This window comes from Salmo salar, chromosome 07 (genome assembly GCF_965601325.2).
Source record: "Salmo salar chromosome 07, fSalSal1, whole genome shotgun sequence".
Taxonomy (NCBI): Eukaryota; Metazoa; Chordata; class Actinopteri; order Salmoniformes; family Salmonidae; genus Salmo; species Salmo salar.
This window is the reverse complement of record NC_138297.1, coordinates 27,996,705-28,017,374: the sequence shown is the minus strand read 5'-3', so window position 1 is coordinate 28,017,374 and position 20,670 is coordinate 27,996,705. Positions and strand designations below refer to the sequence as shown.

Below are 20,670 nucleotides of genomic sequence, written 5' to 3'. Positions count from 1 at the left end.
GTGATTTGAGCCCACCCAGAGATGCTTTCTTTCCATTTATAGTGATGTGGAAAGACCTTCCTGGATTTACAGTAAACTGGCTTTTGACCTGCTTTGTTTCCTATTGTCACATGTGATTGGTGTGTTGTTGAACATGAAAGATGACAAGTTCCTATACCTGCTGCTATACTATACCTAAATGGCTGTCAATGGTCTCTTATATTCTGTTACTCAATAGGTTGATCATTCTGTGGTCTCCATGGAACATATCATTTATTCATATTAATCCGGCAAGTATGACAATGTAAATGATGTCAATCTGGCATGAAAACCCTTAGCATTTAAATGTATTTCGCTTGAAGGACAATGTTGGTCCAGTATGTGTGTGTTTGTGTGAATATGTGTGCCTATACGCCATGAAAGTGACACGCCATTACATCATTCTTCCGGGGTCAGTCCCCTAATTATTTTGAATGGGCTTGGCGATCATATATTACATTCGTGAAAACGCAGTTGTTTAAGATATATATTTATCAAATTATATTTGTGATTGTGGCTGAATTTACTCCTGCCAGATGCCTTTTTATATAATGTTGCGCTGACGAACATTGTGCTACATTTTTGCCCTTTTAAGGCCATTCAAAAAGCTAACAAACGTTAGAAAACTACAGGGCTACTTCCTTGAAAATGTTGCGGCACTTTCGATGCACGTTGACACAACCATTGGAACAAAGTGTTGTTGTTTCGTAAACTCCATGTACTGTTGGATGAGAACACGGATGACCAGCGATCAAGTGTCAGGGTCAGATACACAACAAGTCTCTGTGGCGCAATTGGTTAGTGCGTTAGACTGTTAATCTAAAGGTTGGTGGTTCGATCCCACCCAGGGACTTGAGTTTTCAGTTTGTTGTGCTCCATGATGCGGATGTGACATCCTGGACCTGTAATGAGATTCCCTGTTACTTTGTCCTGCTGAGGGTCAATGCCAACACAAGCCTCTCTAGTGCAATCAGTTAGTGTGTTTGACAATCTATCTAAAGATTGGTCCTTCGACACCACCCATGGATGACATTTTTCAGATTGTAGCGATGTGAAACTTCCTGACTTGTAGTTAGCTTCCATGAGACTTTGGCCTGCTGAGGGTCAATATAACCACAAGTCTCTGTTGCGCAATTGGTTAGCGCCTTAGGCCGTTAGTTTAAAGGTTGGTGATTTGAGCCCACCCAGAGATGCTTTCTTTCCATTTATAGTGATGTGGAAAGACCTTCCTGGATTTACAGTAAACTGGCTTTTGACCTGCTTTGTTTCCTATTGTCACATGTGATTGGTGTGTTGTTGAACATGAAAGATGACAAGTTCCTATACCTGCTGCTATACTATACCTAAATGGCTGTCAATGGTCTCTGATATTCTGTTACTCAATAGGTTGATCATTCTGTGGTCTCCATGGAACATATCATTTATTCATATTAATCCGGCAAGTATGACAATGTAAATGATGTCAATCTGGCATGAAAACCCTTAGCATTTAAATGTATTTCGCTTGAAGGACAATGTTGGTCCAGTATGTGTGTGTTTGTGTGAATATGTGTGCCTATACGCCATGAAAGTGACACGCCATTACATCATTCTTCCGGGGTCAGTCCCCTAATTATTTTGAATGGGCTTGGCGATCATATATTACATTCGTGAAAACGCAGTTGTTTAAGATATATATTTATCAAATTATATTTGTGATTGTGGCTGAATTTACTCCTGCCAGATGCCTTTTTATATAATGTTGCGCTGACGAACATTGTGCTACATTTTTGCCCTTTTAAGGCCATTCAAAAAGCTAACAAACGTTAGAAAACTACAGGGCTACTTCCTTGAAAATGTTGCGGCACTTTCGATGCACGTTGACACAACCATTGGAACAAAGTGTTGTTGTTTCGTAAACTCCATGTACTGTTGGATGAGAACACGGATGACCAGCGATCAAGTGTCAGGGTCAGATACACAACAAGTCTCTGTGGCGCAATTGGTTAGCGCGTTAGACTGTTAATCTAAAGGTTGGTGGTTCGAGCCCACCCAGGGACGAGAGTTTTCAGTTTGTTGTGCTCCATGATGCGGATGTGACATCCTGGACCTGTAATGAGATTCCCTGTTACTTTGTCCTGCTGAGGGTCAATGCCAACACAAGCCTCTCTAGTGCAATCAGTTAGTGTGTTTGACAATCTATCTAAAGATTGGTGCTTCGACACCACCCATGGATGACATTTTTCAGATTGTAGCGATGTGAAACTTCCTGACTTGTAGTGAGCTTCCATGAGACTTTGGCCTGCTGAGGGTCAATATAATCACAAGTCTCTGTGGCGCAATTGGTTAGCGCCTTAGGCCGTTAGTTTAAAGGTTGGTGATTTCAGCCCACCCAGAGATGTTATCTTTCCATTTATAGTGATGTGGAAAGACCTTCCTGGATTTACAGTAAGCTCGCTTTTGACCTGCTTTGTTTCCTATTGTCACATGTGATTGGTGTGTTGTTGAACATGAAAGATGACAAGTTCCTATACCTGCTGCTATACTATACCTAAATGGCTGTCAATGGTCTCTGATATTATGTTACTCAATAGCTTGATCATTCTGTGGTCTCCATGGAACATATCATTTATTCATATTAATCCGGCAAGTATGACAATGTAAATGATGTCAATCTGGCATGAAAACCCTTAGCATTTAAATGTATTTCGCTTGAAGGACAATGTTGGTCCAGTATGTGTGTGTTTGTGTGAATATGTGTGCCTATACGCCATGAAAGTGACACGCCATTACATCATTCTTCCGGGGTCAGTCCCCTAATTATTTTGAATGGGCTTGGCGATCATATATTACATTCGTGAAAACGCAGTTGTTTAAGATATATATTTATCAAATTATATTTGTGATTGTGGCTGAATTTACTCCTGCCAGATGCCTTTTTATATAATGTTGCGCTGACGAACATTGTGCTACATTTTTGCCCTTTTAAGGCCATTCAAAAAGCTAACAAACGTTAGAAAACTACAGGGCTACTTCCTTGAAAATGTTGCGGCACTTTCGATGCACGTTGACACAACCATTGGAACAAAGTGTTGTTGTTTCGTAAACTCCATGTACTGTTGGATGAGAACACGGATGACCAGCGATCAAGTGTCAGGGTCAGATACACAACAAGTCTCTGTGGCGCAATTGGTTAGTGCGTTAGACTGTTAATCTAAAGGTTGGTGGTTCAATCCCACCCAGGGACTTGAGTTTTCAGTTTGTTGTGCTCCATGATGCGGATGTGACATCCTGGACCTGTAATGAGATTCCCTGTTACTTTGTCCTGCTGAGGGTCAATGCCAACACAAGCCTCTCTAGTGCAATCAGTTAGTGTGTTTGACAATCTATCTAAAGATTGGTGCTTCGACACCACCCATGGATGACATTTTTCAGATTGTAGCGATGTGAAACTTCCTGACTTGTAGTGAGCTTCCATGAGACTTTGGCCTGCTGAGGGTCAATATAATCACAAGTCTCTGTGGCGCAATTGGTTAGCGCCTTAGGCCGTTAGTTTAAAGGTTGGTGATTTCAGCCCACCCAGAGATGTTATCTTTCCATTTATAGTGATGTGGAAAGACCTTCCTGGATTTACAGTAAGCTCGCTTTTGACCTGCTTTGTTTCCTATTGTCACATGTGATTGGTGTGTTGTTGAACATGAAAGATGACAAGTTCCTATACCTGCTGCTATACTATACCTAAATGGCTGTCAATGGTCTCTGATATTATGTTACTCAATAGCTTGATCATTCTGTGGTCTCCATGGAACATATCATTTATTCATATTAATCCGGCAAGTATGACAATGTAAATGATGTCAATCTGGCATGAAAACCCTTAGCATTTAAATGTATTTCGCTTGAAGGACAATGTTGGTCCAGTATGTGTGTGTTTGTGTGAATATGTGTGCCTATACGCCATGAAAGTGACACGCCATTACATCATTCTTCCGGGGTCAGTCCCCTAATTATTTTGAATGGGCTTGGCGATCATATATTACATTCGTGAAAACGCAGTTGTTTAAGATATATATTTATCAAATTATATTTGTGATTGTGGCTGAATTTACTCCTGCCAGATGCCTTTTTATATAATGTTGCGCTGACGAACATTGTGCTACATTTTTGCCCTTTTAAGGCCATTCAAAAAGCTAACAAACGTTAGAAAACTACAGGGCTACTTCCTTGAAAATGTTGCGGCACTTTCGATGCACGTTGACACAACCATTGGAACAAAGTGTTGTTGTTTCGTAAACTCCATGTACTGTTGGATGAGATCACGGATGGCCAGCGATCAAGTGTCAGGGTCAGACACACAACAAGTCTCTGTGGCGCAATTGGTTAGCGCGTTAGACTGTTAATCTAAAGGTTGGTGGTTCGAGCCCACCCAGGGACGAGAGTTTTCAGTTTGTTGTGCTCCATGATGCGGATGTGACATCCTGGACCTGTAATGAGATTCCCTGTTACTTTGTCCTGCTGAGGGTCAATGCCAACACAAGCCTCTCTAGTGCAATCAGTTAGTGTGTTTGACAATCTATCTAAAGATTGGTGCTTCGACACCACCCATGGATGACATTTTTCAGATTGTAGCGATGTGAAACTTCCTGACTTGTAGTGAGCTTCCATGAGACTTTGGCCTGCTGAGGGTCAATATAATCACAAGTCTCTGTGGCGCAATTGGTTAGCGCCTTAGGCCGTTAGTTTAAAGGTTGGTGATTTCAGCCCACCCAGAGATGCTATCTTTCCATTTATAGTGATGTGGAAAGACCTTCCTGGATTTACAGTAAGCTCGCTTTTGACCTGCTTTGTTTCCTATTGTCACATGTGATTGGTGTGTTGTTGAACATGAAAGATGACAAGTTCCTATACCTGCTGCTATACTATACCTAAATGGCTGTCAATGGTCTCTGATATTATGTTACTCAATAGCTTGATCATTCTGTGGTCTCCATGGAACATATCATTTATTCATATTAATCCGGCAAGTATGACAATGTAAATGATGTCAATCTGGCATGAAAACCCTTAGCATTTAAATGTATTTCGCTTGAAGGACAATGTTGGTCCAGTATGTGTGTGTTTGTGTGAATATGTGTGCCTATACGCCATGAAAGTGACTCGCCATTACATCATTCTTCCAGGGTCAGTCCCCTAATTATTTTGAATGGGCTTGGCGATCATATATTACATTCGTGAAAACGCAGTTGTTTAAGATATATATTTATCAAATTATATTTGTGATTGTGGCTGAATTTACTCCTGCCAGATGCCTTTTTATATAATGTTGCGCTGACGAACATTGTGCTACATTTTTGCCCTTTTAAGGCCATTCAAAAAGATAACAAACGTTAGAAAACTACAGGGCTACTTCCTTGAAAATGTTGCGGCACTTTCGATGCACGTTGACACAACCATTGGAACAAAGTGTTGTTGTTTCGTAAACTCCATGTACAGTTGGATGAGATCACGGATGGCCAGCGATCAAGTGTCAGGGTCAGACACACAACAAGTCTCTGTGGCGCAATTGGTTAGCGCGTTAGACTGTTAATCTAAAGGTTGGTGGTTCGAGCCCACCCAGGGACGAGAGTTTTCAGTTTGTTGTGCTCCATGATGCGGATGTGACATCCTGGACCTGTAATGAGATTCCCTGTTACTTTGTCCTGCTGAGGGTCAATGCCAACACAAGCCTCTCTAGTGCAATCAGTTAGTGTGTTTGACAATCTATCTAAAGATTGGTGCTTCGACACCACCCATGGATGACATTTTTCAGATTGTAGCGATGTGAAACTTCCTGACTTGTAGTGAGCTTCCATGAGACTTTGGCCTGCTGAGGGTGAATATAATCACAAGTCTCTGTGGCGCAATTGGTTAGCGCCTTAGGCCGTTAGTTTAAAGGTTGGTGATTTCAGCCCACCCAGAGATGCTATCTTTCCATTTATAGTGATGTGGAAAGACCTTCCTGGATTTACAGTAAGCTCGCTTTTGACCTGCTTTGTTTCCTATTGTCACATGTGATTGGTGTGTTGTTGAACATGAAAGATGACAAGTTCCTATACCTGCTGCTATACTATACCTAAATGGCTGTCAATGGTCTCTGATATTATGTTACTCAATAGCTTGATCATTCTGTGGTCTCCATGGAACATATCATTTATTCATATTAATCCGGCAAGTATGACAATGTAAATGATGTCAATCTGGCATGAAAACCCTTAGCATTTAAATGTATTTCGCTTGAAGGACAATGTTGGTCCAGTATGTGTGTGTTTGTGTGAATATGTGTGCCTATACGCCATGAAAGTGACTCGCCATTACATCATTCTTCCAGGGTCAGTCCCCTAATTATTTTGAATGGGCTTGGCGATCATATATTACATTCGTGAAAACGCAGTTGTTTAAGATATATATTTATCAAATTATATTTGTGATTGTGGCTGAATTTACTCCTGCCAGATGCCTTTTTATATAATGTTGCGCTGACGAACATTGTGCTACATTTTTGCCCTTTTAAGGCCATTCAAAAAGCTAACAAACGTTAGAAAACTACAGGGCTACTTCCTTGAAAATGTTGCGGCACTTTCGATGCACGTTGACACAACCATTGGAACAAAGTGTTGTTGTTTCGTAAACTCCATGTACAGTTGGATGAGATCACGGATGGCCAGCGATCAAGTGTCAGGGTCAGACACACAACAAGTCTCTGTGGCGCAATTGGTTAGCGCGTTAGACTGTTAATCTAAAGGTTGGTGGTTCGAGCCCACCCAGGGACGAGAGTTTTCAGTTTGTTGTGCTCCATGATGCGGATGTGACATCCTGGACCTGTAATGAGATTCCCTGTTACTTTGTCCTGCTGAGGGTCAATGCCAACACAAGCCTCTCTAGTGCAATCAGTTAGTGTGTTTGACAATCTATCTAAAGATTGGTGCTTCGACACCACCCATGGATGACATTTTTCAGATTGTAGCGATGTGAAACTTCCTGACTTGTAGTGAGCTTCCATGAGACTTTGGCCTGCTGAGGGTCAATATAATCACAAGTCTCTGTGGCGCAATTGGTTAGCGCCTTAGGCCGTTAGTTTAAAGGTTGGTGATTTGAGCCCACCCAGAGATGCTATCTTTCCATTTATAGTGATGTGGAAAGACCTTCCTGGATTTACAGTAAGCTCGCTTTTGACCTGCTTTGTTTCCTATTGTCACATGTGATTGGTGTGTTGTTGAACATGAAAGATGACAAGTTCCTATACCTGCTGCTATACTATACCTAAATGGCTGTCAATGGTCTCTGATATTATGTTACTCAATAGCTTGATCATTCTGTGGTCTCCATGGAACATATCATTTATTCATATTAATCCGGCAAGTATGACAATGTAAATGATGTCAATCTGGCATGAAAACCCTTAGCATTTAAATGTATTTCGCTTGAAGGACAATGTTGGTCCAGTATGTGTGTGTTTGTGTGAATATGTGTGCCTATACGCCATGAAAGTGACTCGCCATTACATCATTCTTCCAGGGTCAGTCCCCTAATTATTTTGAATGGGCTTGGCGATCATATATTACATTCGTGAAAACGCAGTTGTTTAAGATATATATTTATCAAATTATATTTGTGATTGTGGCTGAATTTACTCCTGCCAGATGCCTTTTTATATAATGTTGCGCTGACGAACATTGTGCTACATTTTTGCCCTTTTAAGGCCATTCAAAAAGCTAACAAACGTTAGAAAACTACAGGGCTACTTCCTTGAAAATGTTGCGGCACTTTCGATGCACGTTGACACAACCATTGGAACAAAGTGTTGTTGTTTCGTAAACTCCATGTACAGTTGGATGAGATCACGGATGGCCAGCGATCAAGTGTCAGGGTCAGACACACAACAAGTCTCTGTGGCGCAATTGGTTAGCGCGTTAGACTGTTAATCTAAAGGTTGGTGGTTCGAGCCCACCCAGGGACGAGAGTTTTCAGTTTGTTGTGCTCCATGATGCGGATGTGACATCCTGGACCTGTAATGAGATTCCCTGTTACTTTGTCCTGCTGAGGGTCAATGCCAACACAAGCCTCTCTAGTGCAATCAGTTAGTGTGTTTGACAAGCTATCTAAAGATTGGTGCTTCGACACCACCCATGGATGACATTTTTCAGATTGTAGCGATGTGAAACTTCCTGACTTGTAGTGAGCTTCCATGAGACTTTGGCCTGCTGAGGGTCAATATAATCACAAGTCTCTGTGGCGCAATTGGTTAGCGCCTTAGGCCGTTAGTTTAAAGGTTGGTGATTTGAGCCCACCCAGAGATGCTATCTTTCCATTTATAGTGATGTGGAAAGACCTTCCTGGATTTACCGTAAGCTCGCTTTTGACCTGCTTTGTTTCCTATTGTCACATGTGATTGGTGTGTTGTTGAACATGAAAGATGACAAGTTCCTATACCTGCTGCTATACTATACCTAAATGGCTGTCAATGGTCTCTGATATTATGTTACTCAATAGCTTGATCATTCTGTGGTCTCCATGGAACATATCATTTATTCATATTAATCCGGCAAGTATGACAATGTAAATGATGTCAATCTGGCATGAAAACCCTTAGCATTTAAATGTATTTCGCTTGAAGGACAATGTTGGTCCAGTATGTGTGTGTTTGTGTGAATATGTGTGCCTATACGCCATGAAAGTGACTCGCCATTACATCATTCTTCCAGGGTCAGTCCCCTAATTATTTTGAATGGGCTTGGCGATCATATATTACATTCGTGAAAACGCAGTTGTTTAAGATATATATTTATCAAATTATATTTGTGATTGTGGCTGAATTTACTCCTGCCAGATGCCTTTTTATATAATGTTGCGCTGACGAACATTGTGCTACATTTTTGCCCTTTTAAGGCCATTCAAAAAGCTAACAAACGTTAGAAAACTACAGGGCTACTTCCTTGAAAATGTTGCGGCACTTTCGATGCACGTTGACACAACCATTGTGAACAAAGTGTTGTTGTTTCGTAAACTCCATGTACAGTTGGATGAGATCACGGATGGCCAGCGATCAAGTGTCAGGGTCAGACACACAACAAGTCTCTGTGGCGCAATTGGTTAGCGCGTTAGACTGTTAATCTAAAGGTTGGTGGTTCGAGCCCACCCAGGGACGAGAGTTTTCAGTTTGTTGTGCTCCATGATGCGGATGTGACATCCTGGACCTGTAATGAGATTCCCTGTTACTTTGTCCTGCTGAGGGTCAATGCCAACACAAGCCTCTCTAGTGCAATCAGTTAGTGTGTTTGACAATCTATCTAAAGATTGGTGCTTCGACACCACCCATGGATGACATTTTTCAGATTGTAGCGATGTGAAACTTCCTGACTTGTAGTGAGCTTCCATGAGACTTTGGCCTGCTGAGGGTGAATATAATCACAAGTCTCTGTGGCGCAATTGGTTAGCGCCTTAGGCCGTTAGTTTAAAGGTTGGTGATTTCAGCCCACCCAGAGATGCTATCTTTCCATTTATAGTGATGTGGAAAGACCTTCCTGGATTTACAGTAAGCTCGCTTTTGACCTGCTTTGTTTCCTATTGTCACATGTGATTGGTGTGTTGTTGAACATGAAAGATGACAAGTTCCTATACCTGCTGCTATACTATACCTAAATGGCTGTCAATGGTCTCTGATATTATGTTACTCAATAGCTTGATCATTCTGTGGTCTCCATGGAACATATCATTTATTCATATTAATCCGGCAAGTATGACAATGTAAATGATGTCAATCTGGCATGAAAACCCTTAGCATTTAAATGTATTTCGCTTGAAGGACAATGTTGGTCCAGTATGTGTGTGTTTGTGTGAATATGTGTGCCTATACGCCATGAAAGTGACTCGCCATTACATCATTCTTCCAGGGTCAGTCCCCTAATTATTTTGAATGGGCTTGGCGATCATATATTACATTCGTGAAAACGCAGTTGTTTAAGATATATATTTATCAAATTATATTTGTGATTGTGGCTGAATTTACTCCTGCCAGATGCCTTTTTATATAATGTTGCGCTGACGAACATTGTGCTACATTTTTGCCCTTTTAAGGCCATTCAAAAAGCTAACAAACGTTAGAAAACTACAGGGCTACTTCCTTGAAAATGTTGCGGCACTTTCGATGCACGTTGACACAACCATTGGAACAAAGTGTTGTTGTTTCGTAAACTCCATGTACAGTTGGATGAGATCACGGATGGCCAGCGATCAAGTGTCAGGGTCAGACACACAACAAGTCTCTGTGGCGCAATTGGTTAGCGCGTTAGACTGTTAATCTAAAGGTTGGTGGTTCGAGCCCACCCAGGGACGAGAGTTTTCAGTTTGTTGTGCTCCATGATGCGGATGTGACATCCTGGACCTGTAATGAGATTCCCTGTTACTTTGTCCTGCTGAGGGTCAATGCCAACACAAGCCTCTCTAGTGCAGTCAGTTAGTGTGTTTGACAATCTATCTAAAGATTGGTGCTTCGACACCACCCATGGATGACATTCTTCAGATTGTAGCGATGTGAAACTTCCTGACTTGTAGTGAGCTTCCATGAGACTTTGTCCTGCTGAGGGTCAATATAATCACAAGTCTCTGTGGCGCAATTGGTTAGCGCCTTAGGCTGTTAGTTTAAAGGTTGGTGATTTGAGCCCACCCAGAGATGCTATCTTTCCATTTATAGTGATGTGGAAAGACCTTCCTGGATTTACAGTAAGCTCGCTTTTGACCTGCTTTGTTTCCTATTGTCACATGTGATTGGTGTGTTGTTGAACATGAAAGATGACAAGTTCCTATACCTGCTGCTATACTATACCTAAATGGCTGTCAATGGTCTCTGATCTTCTGTTACTCAATAGCTTGATCATTCTGTGGTCTCCATGGAACATATCATTTATTCATATTAATCCGGCTAGTATGACAATGTAAATGATGTCAATCTGGCATGAAAACCCTTAGCATTTAAATGTATCTCGCTTGAAGGACAATGTTGGTCCAGTATGTGTGTGTTTGTGTGAATATGTGTGCCTATACGCCATGAAAGTGACTCGCCATTACATCATTCTTCCGGGGTCAGTCCCCTAATTATTTTGAATGGGCTTGGCGATCATATATTACATTTGTGAAAACGCAGTTGTTTAAGATATATGTTTTTTAAATTATGTTTGTGATTGTGGCTGAATTTACTCCTGCCAGATGCCTTTTTATATAATGTTGTGCTGACGAACATTGTGCTACATTTTTGCCCTTTTAAGGCCATTCAAAAAGCTAACAAACGTTAGAAAACTACAGGGCTACTTCCTTGAAAATGTTGCGGCACTTTCGATGCACGTTGACACAACCATTGGAACAAAGTGTTGTTGTTTCGTAAACTCCATGTACAGTTGGATGAGATCACGGATGGCCAGCGATCAAGTGTCAGGGTCAGACACACAACAAGTCTCTGTGGCGCAGTTGGTTAGCGAGTTAGACTGTTAATCTAAAGGTTGGTGGTTCGAGCCCACCCAGGGACGAGAGTTTTCAGTTTGTTGTGCTCCATGATGCGGATGTGACATCCTGGACCTGTAATGAGATTCCCTGTTACTTTGTCCTGCTGAGGGTCAATGCCAACACAAGCCTCTCTAGTGCAATCAGTTAGTGTGTTTGACAATCTATCTAAAGATTGGTGCTTCGACACCACCCATGGATGACATTTTTCAGATTGTAGCGATGTGAAACTTCCTGACTTGTAGTGAGCTTCCATGAGACTTTGGCCTGCTGAGGGTGAATATAATCACAAGTCTCTGTGGCGCAATTGGTTAGCGCCTTAGGCCGTTAGTTTAAAGGTTGGTGATTTCAGCCCACCCAGAGATGCTATCTTTCCATTTATAGTGATGTGGAAAGACCTTCCTGGATTTACCGTAAGCTCGCTTTTGACCTGCTTTGTTTCCTATTGTCACATGTGATTGGTGTGTTGTTGAACATGAAAGATGACAAGTTCCTATACCTGCTGCTATACTATACCTAAATGGCTGTCAATGGTCTCTGATATTATGTTACTCAATAGCTTGATCATTCTGTGGTCTCCATGGAACATATCATTTATTCATATTAATCCGGCAAGTATGACAATGTAAATGATGTCAATCTGGCATGAAAACCCTTAGCATTTAAATGTATTTCGCTTGAAGGACAATGTTGGTCCAGTATGTGTGTGTTTGTGTGAATATGTGTGCCTATACGCCATGAAAGTGACTCGCCATTACATCATTCTTCCAGGGTCAGTCCCCTAATTATTTTGAATGGGCTTGGCGATCATATATTACATTCGTGAAAACGCAGTTGTTTAAGATATATATTTATCAAATTATATTCGTGATTGTGGCTGAATTTACTCCTGCCAGATGCCTTTTTATATAATGTTGCGCTGACGAACATTGTGCTACATTTTTGCCCTTTTAAGGCCATTCAAAAAGCTAACAAACGTTAGAAAACTACATGGCTACTTCCTTGAAAATGTTGCGGCACTTTCGATGCACGTTGACACAACCATTGGAACAAAGTGTTGTTGTTTCGTAAACTCCATGTACAGTTGGATGAGATCACGGATGGCCAGCGATCAAGTGTCAGGGTCAGACACACAACAAGTCTCTGTGGCGCAATTGGTTAGCGCGTTAGACTGTTAATCTAAAGGTTGGTGGTTCGAGCCCACCCAGGGACGAGAGTTTTCAGTTTGTTGTGCTCCATGATGCGGATGTGACATCCTGGACCTGTAATGAGATTCCCTGTTACTTTGTCCTGCTGAGGGTCAATGCCAACACAAGCCTCTCTAGTGCAATCAGTTAGTGTGTTTGACAATCTATCTAAAGATTGGTGCTTCGACACCACCCATGGATGACATTTTTCAGATTGTAGCGATGTGAAACTTCCTGACTTGTAGTGAGCTTCCATGAGACTTTGGCCTGCTGAGGGTGAATATAATCACAAGTCTCTGTGGCGCAATTGGTTAGCGCCTTAGGCCGTTAGTTTAAAGGTTGGTGATTTGAGCCCACCCAGAGATGCTATCTTTCCATTTATAGTGATGTGGAAAGACCTTCCTGGATTTACAGTAAACTCGCTTTTGACCTGCTTTGTTTCCTATTGTCACATGTGATTGGTGTGTTGTTGAACATGAAAGATGACAAGTTCCTATACCTGCTGCTATACTATACCTAAATGGCTTTCAATGGTCTCTGATATTATGTTACTCAATAGCTTGATCATTCTGTGGTCTCCATGGAACATATCATTTATTCATATTAATCCGGCAAGTATGACAATGTAAATGATGTCAATCTGGCATGAAAACCCTTAGCATTTAAATGTATTTCGCTTGAAGGACAATGTTGAGTCCAGTATGTGTGTGTTTGTGTGAATATGTGTGCCTATACGCCATGAAAGTGACTCGCCATTACATCATTCTTCCAGGGTCAGTCCCCTAATTATTTTGAATGGGCTTGGCGATCATATATTACATTCGTGAAAACGCAGTTGTTTAAGATATATATTTATCAAATTATACTCGTGATTGTGGCTGAATTTACTCCTGCCAGATGCCTTTTTATATAATGTTGCGCTGACGAACATTGTGCTACATTTTTGCCCTTTTAAGGCCATTCAAAAAGCTAACAAACGTTAGAAAACTACATGGCTACTTCCTTGAAAATGTTGCGGCACTTTCGATGCACGTTGACACAACCATTGGAACAAAGTGTTGTTGTTTCGTAAACTCCATGTACAGTTGGATGAGATCACGGATGGCCAGCGATCAAGTGTCAGGGTCAGACACACAACAAGTCTCTGTGGCGCAATTGGTTAGCGCGTTAGACTGTTAATCTAAAGGTTGGTGGTTCGAGCCCACCCAGGGATGAGAGTTTTCTGTTTGTTGTGCTCCATGATGCGGATGTGACATCCTGTACCTGTAATGAGATTCACTGTTACTTTGTCCTGCTGAGGGTCAATGCCAACACAAGCCTCTCTAGTGCAATCAGTTAGTGTGTTTGACAATCTATCTAAAGATTGGTGCTTCGACACCACCCATGGATGACATTTTTCAGATTTTAGCGATGTGAAACTTCCTGACTTGTAGTGAGCTTCCATGAGACTTTGGCCTGCTGAGGGTGAATATAATCACAAGTCTCTGTGCCGCAATTGGTTAGCGCCGTAGGCCGTTAGTTTAAAGGTTGGTGATTTGAGCCCACCCAGAGATGCTATCTTTCCATTTATAGTGATGTGGAAAGACCTTCCTGGATTTACAGTAAGCTCGCTTTTGACCTTCTTTGTTTCCTATTGACACATGTGATTGGTGTGTTGTTGAACATGAAAGATGACAAGTTCCTATACCTGCTGCTATACTATACCTAAATGGCTGTCAATGGTCTCTGATATTATGTTACTCAATAGCTTGATCATTCTGTGGTCTCCATGGAACATATCATTTATTCATATTAATCCGGCAAGTATGACAATGTAAATTATGTCAATCTGGCATGAAAACCCTTAGTATTTAAATGTATTTCGCTTCAAGGACAATGTTGGTCCAGTATGTGTGTGTTTGTGTGAATATGTGTGCCTATACGCCATGAAAGTGACTCGCCATTATATCATTCTTCCAGGGTCAGTCCCCTAATTATTTTGAATGGGCTTGGCGATCATGTATTACATTCGTGAAAACGCAGTTGTTTAAGATATATATTTATCATATTATATTTGTGATTGTGGCTGAATTTACTCCTGCCAGATGCCTTTTTATATAATGTTGCGCTGACGAACATTGTGCTACATTTTTGCCCTTTTAAGGCCATTCAAAAAGCTAACAAACGTTAGAAAACTACAGGGCTACTTCCTTGAAAATGTTGCGGCACTTTCGATGCACGTTGACACAACCATTGGAACAAAGTGTTGTTGTTTCGTAAACTCCATGTACAGTTGGATGAGATCACGGATGGCCAGCGATCAAGTGTCAGGGTCAGACACACAACAGGTCTCTGTGGCGCAATTGGTTAGCGCGTTAGACTGTTAATCTAAAGGTTGGTGGTTTGAGTCCACCCAGGGATGTGAGTTTTCAGTTTGTTGTGCTCCATGATGCGGATGTGACATCCTGGACCTGTAATGAGATTCCCTGTTACTTTGTCCTGCTGAGGGTCAATGCCAACAAAAGCCTCTCTAGTGCAATCAGTTAGTGTGTTTGACAAGCTATCTAAAGATTGGTACTTCGACACCACCCATGGATGACATTTTTCAGATTGAAGCGATGTGAAACTTCCTGACTTGTAGTGAGCTTCCATGAGACTTTGGCCTGCTGAGGGTCAATATAATCACACGTCTCTGTGGCGCAATTGGTTAGCGCCTTAGGCCGTTAGTTTAAAGGTTGGTGATTTGAGCCCACCCAGAGATGCTATCTTTCCATTTATAGTGATGTGGAAAGACCTTCCTGGATTTACAGTAAGCTCGCTTTTGACCTGCTTTGTTTCCTATTGTCACATATGATTGGTGTGTTGTTGAACATGAAAGATGACAAGTTCCTATACCTGCTGCTGTACTATACCTAAATGGCTGTCAATGGTCTCTGATATTATGTTACTCAATAGCTTGATCATTCTGTGGTCTCCATGGAACATATCATTTATTCATATTAATCCGGCAAGTATGACAATGTAATTTATGTCAATCTGTCATGAAAACCCTTAGCATTTAAATGTCTTTCGCTTGAAGGACAATGTTGGTCCAGTATGTGTGTGTTTGTGTGAATATGTGTGCCTATACGCCATGAAAGTGACTCGCCATTACATCATTCTTCTAGGGTCAGTCCCCTAATTATTTTGAATGGGCTTGGCGATCATATATTACATTCTTGAAAACGCAGCTGTTTAAGATATATATTTATCAAAATATATTTGTGATTGTGGCTGAATTTACTCCTGCCAGATGCCTTTTTATATAATGTTGCGCTGACGAACATTGTGCTACATTTTTGCCCTTTTAAGGCCATTCAAAAAGCTAACAAACGTTAGAAAACTACAGGGCTACTTCCTTGAAAATGTTGCGTCACTTTCGATGCACGTTGACCCAACCATTGTAACAAAGTGTTGTTGTTTCGTAAACTCCATGTACAGTTGGATGAGATCACGGATGGCCAGCGATCAAGTGTCAGGGTCAGACACACAACAAGTCTCTGTGGCGCAATTGGTTAGCGTGTTAGACTGTTAATCTAAAGGTTGGTGGTTCGAGCCCACCCAGGGATGAGAGCTTTCAGTTTCTTGTGCTCCATGATGCGAATGTGACATCCTGGACCTGTAATGAGATTCCCTGTTACTTTGTCCTGCTGAGGGTCAATGCCAACACAAGCCTCTCTAGTGCAATCAGTTAGTGTATTTGACAATCTATCTAAAGATTGGTGCTTCGACACCACCCATGGATGACATTTTTCAGATTGTAGCGATGTGAAACTTCCTGACTTGTACTGAGCTTCCATGAGACTTTGTCCTGCTGAGGGTTAATATAATCACAAGTCTCTTTGGCGCAATTGGTTAGCGCCTTAGGCCGTTAGTTTAAAGGTTGGTGATTTGAGCCCACCCAGAGATGCTATTTTTTCATTTATACTGATGTGGAAAGACCTTCCTGGATTTACAGTAAGCTCGCTTTTGACCTGCTTTGTTTCCTATTGTCACATGTAATTGGTGTGTTGTTGAACATGAAACATGACAAGTTCCTATACCTGCTGCTATACTATACCTAAATGGCTGTCAATGGTCTCTGATCTTCTGTTACTCAATAGCTTGATCATTCTGTGGTCTCCATGGAACATATCATTTATTCATATTAATCCGGCAAGTATGACAATGTAAATGATGTCAATCTGGCATGAAAACCCTTAGCATTTAAATGTATTTCGCTTGAAGGACAATGTTGGTCCAGTATGTGTGTGTTTGTGTTAATATGTGTGCCTATACGCCATGAAAGTGACTCGCCATTACATCATTCTTCCAGGGTCAGTCCCCTAATTATTTTGAATGGGCTTGGCGATCATATATTAAATTTTTGAAAACGCAGTTGTTTAAGATATATATTTATCAAATTATATTTGTGATTGTGGCTGAATTTACTCCTGCCAGATGCCTTTTTATATAATGTTGTGCTGACGAAAATTGTGCTACATTTTTGCCCTTTTAAGGCCATTCAAAAAGCTAACAAACGTTAGAAAACTACAGGGCTACTTCCTTGAAAATGTTGCGGCACTTTCGATGCACGTTGACACAACCATTGGAACAAAGTGTTGTTGTTTCGTAAACTCCATGTACAGTTGGATGAGATCACAGATGGCCAGCGATCAAGTGTCAGGGTCAGTCACACAACAAGTCTCTGTGGCGCAATTGGTTAGAGAGTTAGACTGTTAATCTAAAGGTTGGTGGTTCGAGCCCACCCAGGGACGAGAGTTTTCAGTTTGTTGTGCTCCATGATGCGGATGTGACATCCTGGACCTGTAATGAGATTCCCTGTTACTTTGTCCTGCAGAGGGTCAATGCCAACACAAACCTCTCTAGTGCAATCAGTTAGTGTGTTTGACAATCTATCTAAAGATTGGTGCTTCGACACCACCCATGGATGACATTTTTCAGATTGTAGCGATGTGAAACTTCCTGACTTGTAGTGAGCTTCCATGAGACTTTGGCCTGCTGAGGGTGAATATAATCACAAGTCTCTGTGCCGCAATTGGTTAGCGCCTTAGGCCGTTATTTTAAAGGTTGGTGATTTCAGCCCACCCAGAGATGCTATCTTTCCATTTATAGTGATGTGGAAAGACCTTCCTGGATTTACCGTAAGCTCGCTTTTGACCTGCTTTGTTTCCTATTGTCACATGTGATTGGTGTGTTGTTGAACATGAAAGATGACAAGTTCCTATATCTGCTGCTATACTATACCTAAATGGCTGTCAATGGTCTCTGATATTATGTTACTCAATAGCTTGATCATTCTGTGGTCTCCATGGAACATATCATTTATTCATATTAATCCGGCAAGTATGACAATGTAAATGATGTCAATCTGGCATGAAAACCCTTAGCATATAAATGTATTTCGCTTGAAGGACAATGTTGGTCCAGTATGTGTGTGTTTGTGTGAATATGTGTGCCTATACGCCATGAAAGTGACTCGCCATTACATCATTCTTCCAGGGTCAGTCCCCTAATTATTTTGAATGGGCTTGGCGATCATATATTACATTCGTGAAAACGCAGTTGTTTAAGATATATATTTATCAAATTATATTCGTGATTGTGGCTGAATTTACTCCTGCCAGATGCCTTTTTATATAATGTTGCGCTGACGAACATTGTGCTACATTTTTGCCCTTTTAAGGCTATTCAAAAAGCTAACAAACGTTAGAAAACTACATGGCTTCTTCCTTGAAAATGTTGCGGCACTTTCGATGCACGTTGACACAACCATTGGAACAAAGTGTTGCTGTTTCGTAAACTCCATGTACAGTTGGATGAGATCACGGATGGCCAGCGATCAAGTGTCAGGGTCAGACACACAACAAGTCTCTGTGGCGCAATTGGTTAGCGCGTTAGACTGTTAATCTAAAGGTTGGTGGTTCGAGCCCACCCAGGGACGAGAGTTTTCAGTTTGTTGTGCTCCATGATGCGGATGTGACATCCTGGACCTGTAATGAGATTCCCTGTTACTTTGTCCTGCTGAGGGTCAATGCCAACACAAGCCTCTCTAGTGCAGTCAGTTAGTGTGTTTGACAATCTATCTAAAGATTGGTGCTTCGACACCACCCATTGATGACATTCTTCAGATTGTAGCAATGTGAAACTTCTTGACTTGTAGTAAGCTTCCATGAGACTTTGTCCTGCTGAGGGTCAATATAATCACAAGTCTCTGTGGCGCAATTGGTTAGCGACTTAGGCTGTTAGTTTAAAGGTTGGTGATTTGAGCCCACCCAGAGATGCTATCTTTCCATTTATAGTGATGTGGAAAGACCTTCCTGGATTTACAGTAAGCTCGCTTTTGACCTGCTTTGTTTCCTATTGTCACATGTGATTGGTGTGTTGTTGAACATGAAAGATGACAAGTTCCTATACCTGCTGCTATACTATACCTAAATGGCTGTCAATGGTCTCTGATCTTCTGTTACTCAATAGCTTGATCATTCTGTGGTCTCCATGGAACATATCATTTATTCATATTAATCTGGCTAGTATGACAATGTAAATGATGTCAAACTGGCATGAAAACCCATAGCATTTAAATGTATTTCGCTTGAAGGACAATGTTGGTCCAGTATGTGTGTGTTTGTGTGAATATGTGTGCCTATACGCCATGAAAGTGACTCGCCATTACATCATTCTTCCAGGGTCAGTCCCCTAATTATTTTGAATGGGCTTGGCGATCATATATTACATTCGTGAAAACGCAGTTGTTTAAGATATATATTTATCAAATTATATTCGTGATTGTGGCTGAATTTACTCCTGCCAGATGCCTTTTTATATAATGTTGCGCTGACGAACATTGTGCTACATTTTTGCCCTTTTAAGGCTATTCAAAAAGCTAACAAACGTTAGAAAACTACAGGGCTTCTTCCTTGAAAATGTTGCGGCACTTTCGATGCACGTTGACACAACCATTGGAACAAAGTGTTGTTGTTTCGTAAACTCCATGTACAGTTGGATGAGATCACGGATGGCCAGCGATCAAGTGTCAGGGTCAGACACACAACAAGTCTCTGTGGCGCAATTGGTTAGCGCGTTAGACTGTTAATCTAAAGGTTGGTGGTTCGAGCCCACCCAGGGACGAGAGTTTTCAGTTTGTTGTGCTCCATGATGCGGATGTGACATCCTGGACCTGTAATGAGATTCCCTGTTACTTTGTCCTGCTGAGAGTCAATCCCAACACAAGCCTCTCTAGTGCAGTCACTTAGTGTGTTTGACAATCTATCTAAAGATTTGTGCTTCGACACCACCCATGGATGACATTCTTCAGATTGTTGCAATGTGAAACTTCCTGACTTGTAGTGAGCTTCCATGAGACTTTGTCCTGCTGAGGGTCAATATAATCACAAGTCTCTGTGGCGCAATTGGTTAGCGCCTTAGGCTGTTAGTTTAAAGGTTGGTGATTTGAGCCCACCCAGAGATGCTATCTTTCCATTTATAGTGATGTGGAAAGACCTTCCTGGATTTACCGTAAGCTCGCTTTTGACCTGCTTTGTTTCCTATTGTCACATGTGATTGGTGTGTTGTACAACATGAAAGATGACAAGTTCCTATACCTGCTGCTATACTATACCTAAATGGCTGTCAATGGTCTCTGATATTATGTTACTCAATAGCTTGATCATTCTGTGGTCTCCATGGAACATATCATTTATTCATATTAATCCGGCAAGTATGACAATGTAAATGATGTCAATCTGGCATGAAAACCCTTAGCATATAAATGTATTTCGCTTGAAGGACAATGTTGGTCCAGTATGTGTGTGTTTGTGTGAATATGTGTGCCTATACGCCGTGAAAGTGACTCGCCATTACATCATTCTTCCAGGGTCAGTCCCCTAATTATTTTGAATGGGCTTGGCGATCATATATTACATTTGTGAAAACG

General features: G+C 41.3%; 15 non-coding genes across 15 annotated transcripts; all 15 read left to right on the top strand.

Moving 5' to 3' along the window:
• Positions 1 to 797: 797 nt before the first annotated feature.
• Positions 798 to 871, top strand: trnan-guu (transfer RNA asparagine (anticodon GUU)). Its single transcript has one exon. It is a non-coding gene; the product is annotated as a tRNA-Asn (tRNA).
• A 1,113-nt stretch (positions 872 to 1,984) lies between these two features.
• Positions 1,985 to 2,058, top strand: trnan-guu (transfer RNA asparagine (anticodon GUU)). Its single transcript has one exon. It is a non-coding gene; the product is annotated as a tRNA-Asn (tRNA).
• A 1,113-nt stretch (positions 2,059 to 3,171) lies between these two features.
• trnan-guu (transfer RNA asparagine (anticodon GUU)) lies at positions 3,172 to 3,245 on the top strand. The gene has a single exon. It is a non-coding gene; the product is annotated as a tRNA-Asn (tRNA).
• A 1,113-nt stretch (positions 3,246 to 4,358) lies between these two features.
• Positions 4,359 to 4,432, top strand: trnan-guu (transfer RNA asparagine (anticodon GUU)). The gene has a single exon. It is a non-coding gene; the product is annotated as a tRNA-Asn (tRNA).
• A 1,113-nt stretch (positions 4,433 to 5,545) lies between these two features.
• On the top strand, positions 5,546 to 5,619 carry trnan-guu (transfer RNA asparagine (anticodon GUU)). Its single transcript has one exon. It is a non-coding gene; the product is annotated as a tRNA-Asn (tRNA).
• A 1,113-nt stretch (positions 5,620 to 6,732) lies between these two features.
• trnan-guu (transfer RNA asparagine (anticodon GUU)) lies at positions 6,733 to 6,806 on the top strand. The gene has a single exon. It is a non-coding gene; the product is annotated as a tRNA-Asn (tRNA).
• A 1,113-nt stretch (positions 6,807 to 7,919) lies between these two features.
• trnan-guu (transfer RNA asparagine (anticodon GUU)) lies at positions 7,920 to 7,993 on the top strand. The gene has a single exon. It is a non-coding gene; the product is annotated as a tRNA-Asn (tRNA).
• Positions 7,994 to 9,107: 1,114 nt separating this feature from the next.
• Positions 9,108 to 9,181, top strand: trnan-guu (transfer RNA asparagine (anticodon GUU)). Its single transcript has one exon. It is a non-coding gene; the product is annotated as a tRNA-Asn (tRNA).
• Positions 9,182 to 10,294: 1,113 nt separating this feature from the next.
• trnan-guu (transfer RNA asparagine (anticodon GUU)) lies at positions 10,295 to 10,368 on the top strand. Its single transcript has one exon. It is a non-coding gene; the product is annotated as a tRNA-Asn (tRNA).
• Positions 10,369 to 11,481: 1,113 nt separating this feature from the next.
• Positions 11,482 to 11,555, top strand: trnan-guu (transfer RNA asparagine (anticodon GUU)). Its single transcript has one exon. It is a non-coding gene; the product is annotated as a tRNA-Asn (tRNA).
• A 1,113-nt stretch (positions 11,556 to 12,668) lies between these two features.
• On the top strand, positions 12,669 to 12,742 carry trnan-guu (transfer RNA asparagine (anticodon GUU)). The gene has a single exon. It is a non-coding gene; the product is annotated as a tRNA-Asn (tRNA).
• A 1,114-nt stretch (positions 12,743 to 13,856) lies between these two features.
• trnan-guu (transfer RNA asparagine (anticodon GUU)) lies at positions 13,857 to 13,930 on the top strand. The gene has a single exon. It is a non-coding gene; the product is annotated as a tRNA-Asn (tRNA).
• Positions 13,931 to 16,230: 2,300 nt separating this feature from the next.
• trnan-guu (transfer RNA asparagine (anticodon GUU)) lies at positions 16,231 to 16,304 on the top strand. Its single transcript has one exon. It is a non-coding gene; the product is annotated as a tRNA-Asn (tRNA).
• Positions 16,305 to 18,604: 2,300 nt separating this feature from the next.
• On the top strand, positions 18,605 to 18,678 carry trnan-guu (transfer RNA asparagine (anticodon GUU)). Its single transcript has one exon. It is a non-coding gene; the product is annotated as a tRNA-Asn (tRNA).
• A 1,113-nt stretch (positions 18,679 to 19,791) lies between these two features.
• On the top strand, positions 19,792 to 19,865 carry trnan-guu (transfer RNA asparagine (anticodon GUU)). Its single transcript has one exon. It is a non-coding gene; the product is annotated as a tRNA-Asn (tRNA).
• Positions 19,866 to 20,670: the final 805 nt, after the last annotated feature.